This window comes from Montipora foliosa, chromosome 7, assembly GCF_036669935.1.
Source record: "Montipora foliosa isolate CH-2021 chromosome 7, ASM3666993v2, whole genome shotgun sequence".
Classification (NCBI taxonomy): domain Eukaryota; kingdom Metazoa; phylum Cnidaria; class Anthozoa; order Scleractinia; family Acroporidae; genus Montipora; species Montipora foliosa.
Window position 1 is genome coordinate 40,311,370 of NC_090875.1, and position 12,636 is coordinate 40,324,005.

At 38.4% G+C, this 12,636-nt stretch overlaps 1 protein-coding gene and 1 pseudogene across 2 annotated transcripts in view; both read left to right on the forward strand.

The window, feature by feature from the left end:
• The window catches only part of LOC138009503 (protein SSUH2 homolog), a 35,154-nt pseudogene extending 31,244 nt beyond the window's left edge, over window positions 1–3,910 (forward strand).
• A 1,816-nt stretch (window positions 3,911–5,726) lies between these two features.
• Window positions 5,727–12,636, forward strand: part of LOC138009505 (protein SSUH2 homolog) — a 44,979-nt gene continuing 38,069 nt past the window's right edge. Inside the window, exons 1-3 of one of the 2 annotated variants that reach the window (XM_068856555.1) lie at window positions 5,727–5,794; window positions 6,372–6,594; window positions 6,861–7,253. The gene's annotated coding sequence lies outside the window, so the exon portion shown is untranslated. Of the gene's footprint in view, window positions 5,795–6,371; window positions 6,595–6,860; window positions 7,254–9,658; window positions 9,732–12,636 lie in introns of those variants that run through there. The other variant, XM_068856554.1, reaches the window with a different exon arrangement.

Genomic DNA, 12,636 nt, shown 5'->3' on the forward strand with positions numbered 1-12,636 from the left:
GGAAATTTTCCTTTTTCTGTTGAAATACGTATTATACACAATAAGCAAAAAGGAAAAAATAAAGCGCCCACATGCATTACCACTCCAACTCCGCAAATGAAACTCTCGAAGGAGTTGACATTTAACATCGATTCTTTTACAAGAATTCCAAAATTGCTTGCCTTGATTCAGAAGTGACAGCTCTTCATTGGAACAAATTCTTAGTTTTTACTGGTTTATTTCAGCGACACACTTTGCGCGCCGTTCCTGTCTCAGAAGTGAAATATGAGTGGAAGGACACAAACACTCGCTTCTGGGTTTACGGACTGGAGCACAAAGTACACGCCCCAGACTACCCCCAACAGTGCTGTTGTGGTTGCATTCTGCTTTAGAGTTGGAAAGGAGGGTGAACCAAGAGGCTTTTCTAAACCAATAAGGGAATCTTTGCTGAAGTCATGTTTACATTTCTTTCATTAACATACAAGTTTGTTTACAGAAGGTCATAGTACTGGTTAAAGTTAGTTAAATATTGGTCATTTTTAAGCCGTTGGCTTTGATAACGAGCCAGTTATTAGTAATCAAAAACTGATAATGTGATGTAAAATGTAAAGAAGCACAAGCAATTTACGCAGACACATCAACGTGTTGTTCCTTAGTGCCCTTTGTTTTAACAATAAGCACTTAATGACTTGTCCCAAGGAAACAGTGAGTTTTGTTTGCCACGGAGAACATTGAGGGTTGACTCCAGCTCAAAAATAGATCAATAATTATTGTTTAAACGCGTTCAGCTACCATGACAGCAGAAAAAAAATCTTGACGTGGGGTCATGGTTCACAACCCGATCACTTTCGAGTCAAAAATTCAAGTTATTGTTTCAAGTAAGCTAAAAAGAGCAAGGCTGATATAACGATGAATGAATATATTTAAAAATGCCGATATTTGGAAAGGCACTACCTTTCTTCACCAGGGTTTTACAAGCAATGACTACGGTTAGCAAAGACATTACAATTTGAATAGTGTTATGGCTTGTGATTTGGTGTAGCACGAAAGATAACTAAAGGATTTGAACGGACACGGTACAACAATAATAAGGACTGATAACTGAAGTTATATAACAAGAAATATCGGGGAAAAGGTAGATTACATTTCATCTTTCTTAAGACCTAAAGGTTCAGGGGTGTTAGCTATTTTGATGAGACATGCTTCTCCTGCTTTGCGCACGGTATCACGATTGGAATGAATAATCTCGAATGGATGAAGGTAAATGTATTTGGTGGTGTGATTATTAGTGAGGAAGTGTTCTGAAATTGTGGTGGGTTTGGAGACGGAAGTAGGAAGTTATAAGTTATTGTTTCACTTAGTGAGTTTTGACCCAATGCATGTGACACGTTCTAGTTCTCTTCTAATTGGAAAACTTATTTGAGTTGGGAGTTTAACAAATTGAGTCTGCGCACGTTGCTTGTGTTTTTGCTTGCGTCGCTTGTGAATATTAGTGCGCATGTGGCACATCTGTCACGTGCGGCACGTGCATGAGTATTTTACCCTGAATTTGCACCCGTGTTCATAAAGGCCGAGACACATTAGGTGACAAGTCGCAGAGACAGGTCATATATATGAAAAATTTCGAGATGGTTAAGCAGAAGAAGCGCACGTGTATCACGCAATCAGGGAAAAATTGCGTCATCCAGGGCGCGCTCTTGATTTGAAAACAAAAGATTTGATTGGCTATGACCAAACGCTATTGTTTATTAGCCAATCATAATCCAGAATTTCGATGTGTGATTTGCACTGGTATAGATGGTTTTCAATCACGTGAAGAGACGGCCATGTTTGTGTACAAAACAATAGCAAATTATGGCACATGTTTTGCATTATAATAGAGTCAAATTCCCAAAAGACTTTTTCCTCTATTCTTCTGTACGCAAACATGGCCGCTGTGACGTCAGGTGAAAACTATCTATAACACTTTTTGCACTGTGTTACACTTGAACTGCCCTGCTCCCAGCCAATCAGAATCGAGTAATTTTTTCATGTATATTATTAACCGTGTAACATGAGGCGAATTGTTGTGGCGACTTGTTCCCGGGACGTGTGGCAGCGACTTATCACCCGTCCCGGCCTTAAAACCGTGGACAGATAACAGGTAAAATTCTGGTTAGGTTTTCGTAAACTGAGAAAATTCTTATCAAAAACAATCATCGGTATGTGTAACTATTGTACTGTTTTAAATGCTATTTCGCCTTTAAACTATCATTTTAAAACTTATGCTGAGGAATTGTCAAAAAGATTTTAAAGTGCACTTACGAAAATAGTTAAAGTGCCCTTTTTACTAGAGTTGATTTTCAAGCTATAAATTCTACAATTTTTATCTACATTTGCCAAAAAAAAAGGAAACTGTGTTCGAGTGAAGTCTGTTAAGTAGCGGGCTTAGCCGTACGTAGCCAGTAAGAGACAAACCGAGGCACGTGATTTTTAAAAATAAAGCGTGATTCCAGTGTTGTCTTTAAAATGTAGTCATCATAAACATAACTAATACCTCCGAAGAGAATTTAACCACCTCAGTCATAATTTGTTTTTTTCTGGCTACGACCCTGGTCTCATTGACCGCAAAAGCTTTCTCGCTATTCCCCAATTTGGCTGTGGGGTCAAACCCCAAAACTAACCGTTAATGGAGAATCGATCTCTCAGCAAGAACACAAAGGTAGCCTCATTATTCTTCGGCTCGTCCGGAAAATCTGCCGTAGCTTTCACGAAGAACAGAACTATTACCCTAAGAAACTTTTTTTTAGTTTAAACTTAACGAATAAATTAAAACTAATCAATTCACAAAGGGTACGTACAATTTAAGACCAAAAGTAGCTTAAATTTACGAACGTTTGTATAATTTAAAAGCGCTCACCGTGAAATTTGTCGATGTCCTGAAGTGAAGAACAGTGAAGGGATAACGATGCACAAACCGAATGAAAATCGTTAGTCCATATTTGCAAACGTCGACCTATCGGCCATGATAGCACGGTACTGTATTAAAGCAAGTCCATCACTTCTGGTTTCCCCAGCTAACCTCGCTTTTTATCATAAAAACGTCAATAAGAGGCCGGTGTGTAAACACTTCATGCACTCCATCATCTCCAGTATACTCGCGCCTTTCCTTTTCTTCTCTTCCGAACATCGCTTATACTTGCAAACAAATTTGTTTGTAAACATAATTTCCTTCGGTTAACTTATTCTGTAGTAAGAGTGGAGGTTCCCTTTAAGCGTTTACTCTGAATACCATGTGGCGCAGAAGTAGGGCGATACATTTTGGAAGAGGTAGCTTTTAGCTCATTGATAACTACGTGATCAGGGCCGGTTGTTCGAAAGCCGATTAACTTAACCCAGGATTAGCGTAAACTTTTTGTTTCAAGTTTTAACTTTTTGGTGAAAGTTCCTTTTGCTTATTTTTGTTTTTCAAGATTGACTTCTTTTAATGTAAAGTTTTGCCGATTATCAGCGTTGAACAGCATTTGGGAGTAGAGAGATGACTCGACTCCTTGGTTAATTTTTTATCTGGGATCAGCGTTAATCGGCTTTTGAACAACCGGGCCCAGTGAGTATGGCTTTCACTCACTCCATTCCAATTAATCTATTGGCTAAACTCCGATTAAACATCTTTCCTGTACGTCCCATGCTAAGTTTCACTTTTGTCCCAGAGTCGTTATACGCCTATCTGAGGAAGGTTTCAGAGGATAGTAGAAGGGTTCCGTTCTCGGTAGGTCTTGGGAAGAATTTTCATTTAAAATGGTGCCGGTTTAACTGCTTTACCTTTTTCGTTCCGTCCTCTAACAAAATACGCCTTTGTGGAGTTGGAAAATGGAAAGTCAATATCATAACCATAAAGGCGATTGTGTGAAAAAAAATGAACTTGGAATTTATGAAAGCACAGGCAGCCCAGACTCAAGGGGAAAAAATTATAAGCATTTGTGTGGGAATCTCGATAACAAACTGAAAAAGATATTTACATGCAAAAGTTCACAATAAAAAAGCCGTACTTTATTGTCGGGGTGACTTTCTAGCTTTTTGTGCGGTTATTTGCCTGATTGAATGCGATTTAAGCGACTTCTCAAATTCCCGTGTTGTCACTCGTACCTCAATAAAGGAAAGTTGGAAAGTAATTTTTAGCTTACCTCACATCTGGCCGATAACATGACATTGGTCATGCACTGGACCGCGCGCTAGAATCAGACATAATTTTCTTTGACTTTGCCCGCAAGGCTTTCGATGCTGTGTGCCCGGCAAAGCTCGTGTCGAAGCTAAAAGCGTTTGGAATCGATGACCCTCTACTCTCCTGGTTTTACTCATACCTAACTGGAAGGGGTCAAAGAGTGGTTATAAATAGAACTTACAGTAATTGGACTGACGTTGGATCAAGTGTACCTCAGGGGTCACTTCTAGGACCGATTCTCTCTCTATTATTTGTAAATGACATTCCAAATGTAATTAACAGTGCGACGCTGGCTATGTTTGCTGACGATTCTAAATTTTATGGGATCATAAATAATGATGCTGATTTTTCGAAATTGCAGGAGGATTTAGTTTCGCTTACAACTTGCTCCTTGTCAAATGAATTGTATTTTCAGCCTACAAAGTGCAATAAGCTGCGTATATCTAGGAAGAGTATTAATCCACATCGTAGCTATAGTATAAATGGTATAGATGTAGAGGTTGCCTCAACTGAAAAAGATTTGGGGGTAGTGATCGTAAATGACACCTCTTGGAAGGATCATATACTCATGATAGTTGCTAAAGCAAATAGGTTACTGGGCTTTATTTGAAGGAGCTGTGCAGGAATTGGTTTGCAGTGTTGCGCTGTTGCGTCTTTACTGTTCATTCCCTCCGCCTGGAATTATTTTCCTGCGCGTCCGACGGCAGTTCTCTACGAGTAAAAAAAAGTCTTCAGCGCGTGTGTGCAATATTAACCAGTCTTTCCCAGTCACTACAAACAAACTACAATTGACACTAATTAGCGTCGCATTTAATTAGCGTCGCCTATGTGAGCTTATTCGAATATGGATGTTTCCGGTTAACCAATCAGATCTGTGAATTTTATCGCACTTACCTTTCTGATCCGATGCCGTAAGTATAAAAGGCCCAAAAAGATACTGGATCTTCATTCGAGCTTTAGAGCAACTGAATACAATTCCAGCTTTACATCATGAACATCTGCAACGTGTGTAACGTCGCCGTTCGCCCGCGCCAAGAAGGCCTTCAATGTGACGGCTGCTACCGTTGGCAACATCGTACCTGCGATACTGGAATATCCCGAGCACAGTTCCGCGCCGCTGTACGGTCTGGAGAGGGAATCGACTGGAGTTGCCAGGTGTGCATGGAGACACCATACTTCGAGAGTAGCGGAATGGAGGAAGATATGGACTCTTTGATCAATGACCCCTCGATGGTAAGTACATGCACTTATGTTTATGTAACTTGGGTGGGATGCTTTTAGAGAGAAAAATCTCTCCTTGTCAGATTACCTCGTCCTACAAGTCATTTTTCCGCCACTCCACCTAACTGGAAACTATTGAGCATATTCTAATCAGCTGCGCCTGCACTAAAGCTTTTCTTGGGAAATCTACCATTTATTTATGCCGTTATAGAAATATCAAACCGTCTCTCCTTACTGAAGCTTAGGTTTCGGTCTTAGGTCTTAAAAGACTCCTATCACACGAACATTGACAGATTTGTCTTTTTTTTATCTTTTAGCCGTCTGCAAGCCTTCCTGAACCTAAGAGTTTAGAAAAGAGCGGGACGCCACTATTCTCAGATGAAAACAATTTCGGTGAGTTTTGGTTATGTGAAATGTGTTAACGATCAACCTAATAGTTTTAAGAGACATTACCTAGCTTTGTTCTTTTACGCGGGCTTAATTTGCCGAAATGTATATAACGTATTTACTTGAATAAGCGCCGCGGCGCTTATTTCATTTTTCGCGCCACAAGTGCGGCGCTTATTCGAGGGCGGCGCTTATTTAAACATTGTACCAGACTAATTTACTTTTTCTATATATTTTTTCAACGGTACACTTTCTATCTGTTAATTTTCCTATGGACGGATACTAAACTGATAGTAAATCTAGAATTAAGCGAGAAATTCACGCGGTGAAAAAAACTCGAGAGTTTCATGATAACGAGAGCGAAAATATCAGGAGTGAGAGCGAATTCCTTTGTCGTTGTGGAACAATTTACAAAGTTCAGTCAATTTTAAAATTCTTTTACAATGTTTTTGCTGGTTATACGGATATTCCTCGAATATATTATTCGAGCGCGGCGCTTATTAACTTTCTTGTCCCAGAGTGTTTAGAGTAAATAAAGAATTGTTGTTGTTGAGCACTTACATATTTTCTCTCTTTTAAACAGATGACACATCTTCAGAGCCGTACTCAACAAACGAAGAACCGTCGATTCTAGAACCAGTTCCCGACGGAGAACCACCAATAGTTACAGAGCCGGTAACTTTCCAGTTGGTCGAGCGAGGAACGAAACGTGGAAAGACCAGCCTCGTCGACAGCCATGACTTCTTGACTTAAAGTCAAGAGCGTTGGAGGACAAATTCAAGCCAGCTTCAGCAATAGTAAATGAGGTATGGTTTTAAATATTTTTCTCTTTCTATCGACATTGAAATTTTTGGCAACTTGAAATTATAATAACTGACCAGAATTACATCTTTCCACATGTTTCCATAAGTCAATCCTATATCAAAAGATAATCGGTTATATCATTGACCAGACACAATAGTCAGTTAAGAGTGTTTTAAAGGTTACGATGTTGGTTGTTTAGTAAATCTACATCCCTTCCAAGGAGTAGTCGACAATGTATTAATATTATTATTATTATTTCTGTCTATAGGTCCTGATGGAAGAACTGACTGAAGCCCCGTGTGCAGCCCTGCCCAAACCGGAATACATCGCAAGGCAGGCCAATCGTCTACGTTAAAAACTCCGCCCAGAACACCCACGAGATCTTGACTTCGAGCTGGTTGATGAATGTCTACCTGAGGGTTTCCTCCGTGCTGACCTCGAAGCAAAGGATAGGCGCCACCTACTATTTGCAAGACAGGAGCAGCTCAACACCCTGGCCCGTGCTAAGACCTGGTACATAGATGCAACGTTTAAGCTTGTTCGCCACCCTTTCAAGCAGCTCTTAACAGTGAATGCGTTTGTTAGATCTGGGGAGTATGCCAAGCAGGTGCCCCTAGCATACGTACTCATGTCCAGCAAGAAGGGAAAGGACTATAAAATGGTATGTTCACTTTGTTTTTAGAGAAGATAACTCATTTTTCTAATTTCTCTTATTTCTCTTAAACAACTCTCTGCGAAATTCATATTGAAAAGGAAAGACATTATTAGCATATTGACTTCCTATCGAACTTCCTACAAACATATAATATTTCTAAGTGCTCCAGAACCTAATCCAACTGATGCCCGAGCTCGCCGCCAGGCAAGTCACCGTGGACTGTGTGTGAATTACTTTAAAGTCTGCTATTTCACATTTTTATTCTTTTGTTTTGAGTTTATTATTCCAGTTAGTGAATAATATTTTATTTTCAACTAAACAACGAAAGAAGCTCGCTGCTTTGAAATTAGCAAAGTAAGAAATATCGTGATAAACGATTTTGATTGCCAACGATATTTGTTGATATGTTTTCAATTTGCATCGGTTTTCATCGAGAGCGTTTAAGTTTATTAGGCAGTAGGTATCTGACGTTGGCGAATTGACCAGTAGGACGTTGGCCAAGCGACTTAGGACGTTGGTGAATCGACCCGAGACGTTGGCGAATGAGTCGTTGGCGAAACGACTCATTGGCGAAACGACCACAATTCATTTATTAAACTGCGTGCACACTTTTGCTATTGCTCTCAGTTATGGGCACCTCAGTCTGTTATCGGCAATTTATTCCTAGTTGAAAAAGTGCAAAGAAGATCTACAAGCCTTATACTAAAAGATAGTAGTAACTTATCTGATAAGGATCGCTTAATCAAACTGAAGCTATTGCTGCTTAATTACTGGCTTCAATATCTCGACGTAGTTTTATTTTCTAAATGTCTTCATGAACATGTTGATCTAACTCGTTCATTTAATTACTATTTTCCATTTGTTACGAGTCAGACGCGTCAAGCGTGCTCAGGGCTGAACTTAAAGATTAATAATAACCGTACATCAACTTTTCGGGACTTCTATTTTAATAGGATAGCAATTTTGTGGAACAATATATGTAATGATGTTAGGCAGGCTGAGACTATTGACTCTTTTAAGCGTAAACTTAAGTCATTTTATTTCAAGAGACTTTTCAACGTTTTTGATGGCGACAACTTTCGTACTTTAAAATAATTTGTCCTAAATGTCGCCGGTTAAATACCCTTGCTGCGTGCACTTGTTACGCAGCCTATTTAGTCTATTTATATTAAAATTTAAAAAACGATCTCTGGCTAAAATGATTAAAAAAAAACTACGAGCTTTCGACTGCCCGAACTGCAGTCTTCGACGGGTAAAATGGATGCAATGTACGTTTTTATTTAAATTTTCTCATCGATTCCTTATCATTCATTTTACCCGTCGAAGACTGCAGTTCGGGCAGTCGAAAGCTCGTAGTTTTTTTTTTAATCATTTTAGCCAGAGATCGTTTTTTAAATTTTAACTATGTTCCATCCTGGCTGCGGCCCTTCAATATTTTCTCTATTTATATGATTAAGTAATATTTTAGGAGAGGGTTGGGTTGGAGCTTAAACCCAGCAGGGGACTTACATCCTGTTGTTTTTGCACCGGCACTTTGTACAAATAAATAAATAAATAAATAAATAAATAAATAAATAAATAAATAAATAAATAAATAAATAAAATCACACTTCTCCGGCATCAGTCACGCTCAAACTCCGGCGATGGCCACACGGATAAATTTACTTCTCTTTGACCAAGTTTCAAGGTCCAGCGAGCATCCATTGCTGAGAAACAGCGAAAAATATTCAAATATATAAATTCTTCGAGGCCACAGTTCACCGGAGCAAAGAAAAACTCTCGAGAAGGCGAAGTAAATCAACAAAATAGCCATACCGAAAGGAAAGGCTACACATCAGAAGAAAGTTGAAAGTATTTTTGCCAGTTTCTCTAGATTTGAGATCTAGAATTTTCGGAACATTTGTAATAAATTTTGTTGCTCGCCTGCCTGTCCTAGGATTTTCGAACATCTAAAACATGGTACAATGGCCCATTTTTAACGGATTTTTACCCTAAAAAAGTCACCTAGAATTTTCGGAACCTTTTCTCTGGCTGAAATTTTCGAAAAGGTAAGTTTTTATCCCTGTAATTTTCGAAACACTAGACTTTCAGCTAGGAAATCCGAACAGATGAAAAATTTTTAGGAGATAAAAATATGCCTATATCTGCCGTTTAAAAGCTAAAATTCGTTTAACAATGCTATGTTTAAGTGGTTTTGAACTACTCGTTGGGTGCCCCTGAGTTTCTCTCTTTTTTGTGCTATGTCATCGATCTGTGTGAATAGCGATGTTCTCGTGACGTCATCGATTGTTATTAAGATGCCAACCAGAACCTAATTGGCTGTTGAAACAATAACGTCTTAATTTTGTTCCGTGTTTGACGTCAATGTTTGTAAACAATAAATATATATCTTGAACTTGGACTTCCTCTACATGATGCCGCAGTTTTTGAGTGAGTGAATACATGGTTTATACCAACGAGGAAATTATAATTTTTCTTCTCCAGGTGGGTTTTGTTATTTCATTTTCAACTCTCTTATTTAAAAAAAAAGTGTTTTGTAATGAAGAACTTATTTTTTTTGTTCTGTAAAGAATGATTCGTTGCTAAAATTAGAGCCGCTGAGCGCCAGCGCATAACATTTCAGGCATTGTCAGGGGTCTTGAGTTGTCCGTCTTCAGATATAATTTTTAGGACAACTAATCAAACAATCCAACGCGTGAGTTACCTTCTTCCATACTTAACGATGATGGCTGAAGCGGCAATTATTTCTTCGCTTTCCGATAGACATAAATGAATCTGCATTTAGCTTGCAAATCAGTTGATATTTATATTCCACAGACTCCAGACTCCAGTGACTCCATTGTCACTGTAGCGTTCGTAGACTGAGAAAGCTTCCAGACGCTCGTATTTGATTTATTATAATGTACTTCTTTGATAATAATATTATGACTTACCAAACGTTTATGACAGCTGTTTCAATAAGCTGATACACACAGTACTAGTCTATCCAATATTTTTCAAATCATAATGCACCATTTCTGCAAAACGGTGCATATTGGGTAATCAAGATAAAGGTTACAGAGTTCGGAGTGAGAATGACCGATCAAAGTTTAATTATAATGGTTTGTGAACGAAAATTTACCTTTTGTCATGAAGTTTTATCTATCAAATCAAAGTGAGTGTTTGATTCTATGCTTTTAGGGTCCATTTCTTGTGCCGGGTATTCTGCAATCTAGCCGATCTTTCTTGTTTCCTGTTGTCGACTTTCCTCTTATCATGATCGTGAAATTAAACTGGAGTTGACCAACGCTCCACTCCAGAAAATCTTCGAAAACCATATAGACCCTAGAAGATATGTTTTGAATCGCTTGCCAGCACGCACTTCGGGATGTTCATGATAATCTTCTTCATTTCACGTACTCGAATAGCTTCTTCACAACTCATTCCGGTCAATAAGCATAGAATCAACAACAACAACAACAACAACAACAACAACAAGGATTATTTATACCACACACGAAAAAAGGAGAAGAGAACAAGAATTGATACAACTAATGGTAGGGTATAAGGCCACATAGAAAATAACTAAAAAGCTAATCTAGCTAGGAGGAGTAGTCATAGTCAAGTTACAGTAGTAGTAGTTGTGAAATGGAGACACAAGTATAAAAGCAAAATTACAACAACAACAACAACAACAACAACAACTTCAACAGCAACAACGACAGAATAATAATTGAAAAAGAAAAAACTAAAATAAAATAAAAAAAAATAAAGATTTAAATACAAACAACTTACAATAAGGCAGGGCCTGATAGATAAAACAACAGGATACTCACTTCGATTTCATCGTGGAAACATTTATGACAAAAGGTAAATTTTCGTTCACAAACCATGACAATAAAACTTTGATTTGCTTGTAAGCAAATCATGCGCTTTATCCTGATTACCCATGATGCTCCGTTTTGCCGAAAGTGTCTATGAGGCTAGAAGTTGCATGAGTTACTCATAGCTTTGCAAAATTCGTGATCAAGTGAGACCTTGAAGTTTAATCTTGGCTGAATTAATGTGATCATGCAGTACCCTGATGCCAGAAAGGCTTTTAAAGGTTTATATCTGAATAAACTAAAACATTTTTAGTCGTGGATACCGCGAAGCGTATCGACGACTTCACTCACGCGGATGTAAATTAATCGATAAGTCAACAACCATTATGGATTTTTTCAAAACATGCTAATTTGTCACTCGCTCAGTTGAATTAAAATCAATATGGCAACGATCAATATCAATTTTCCGACGTTTCAGTTTTCGAAGTAACGCCGCAACGTAATAAGTTGAAATATTCTTCGAGTTTTCTTCGTTCGCTGCGGCGGGATTGACACTCGTTGCATTCAGCATGTGTTACCGAGCCATTGTTCAGTGGAAGACTTAAGGTGTCACTGTGCTATGTATGTTAAAAATGTCGGGATGCGAAGAGACATTTGCTCGTCGATCCGCTAAGTTCACAGGTCCACTCGTCACAGTAGCAAAGGAACACGCCGTGATATTGCCAAGAACAGTGACAACTGTGTTCACCTAAAGCAAACTGCTGCTCTTTTAGTTTGCTATTATTATTTCATCATTCTGTTGGTTGTATTCAATACTTGTAAGGTATACTTGTAACAAATTTAAAAGCTAACGGTGCATAAATGTAAAAGACGGGGTTGAAAGCTCTCGATAGTTGTGATAGTTGAGAAATATTCAGTTGTTTTCGGTATCACCTTGTTTTAATTGAACAATGAAGCATTCCTCTACGATAAGAATCTAACACGAATTGACCTCTTTAGCTTGCACGTTGTCCCATTGCAGACCACGTGATGTTCTTGAGATAATACTCCTTTTGTTTTTTCATAAGTTATTCGTAAGTAAGCGCGTGGATAAGACGACCCTTGAAAGAAACTGTTCTCTAGAGTAACATCGCTTGGTCTGAAATGGAAAAAACAAAACGTACAAGCTGGAGAGGTCAATTTATTCTTTCCTAGCATAAAGGTTATCCTCTGGTACTTTCATAGGCTTTTAGCAACCTCGTGAAAAGTTTAAAGGAGCTGAATAACAAATGTGCAAAAACATATAACGAAAATAAGAATTATTGCAAAACACCGGTTGGCGATTATTTTCACCTGGCCCTGTTGCATCTATAAAATGCAACTAAATAAATCATGATTCATGATCTTTTTCCAGATTTCGTGAAAGGTTGAAAAGTTTTGGAAACAATACTTGTTTTCACTTGTCGCAAACTGAGGCATTCGCAGCTGTTTACATAGTTGAGGAAAAAATCAAACACGAATTCAGTCATTGTTTCCTAACCAGATAAGAAAACAAGTGATGCTAAGAGAACTGCCATTTTGTAAGCAATTTATCCACAACTTCTTCT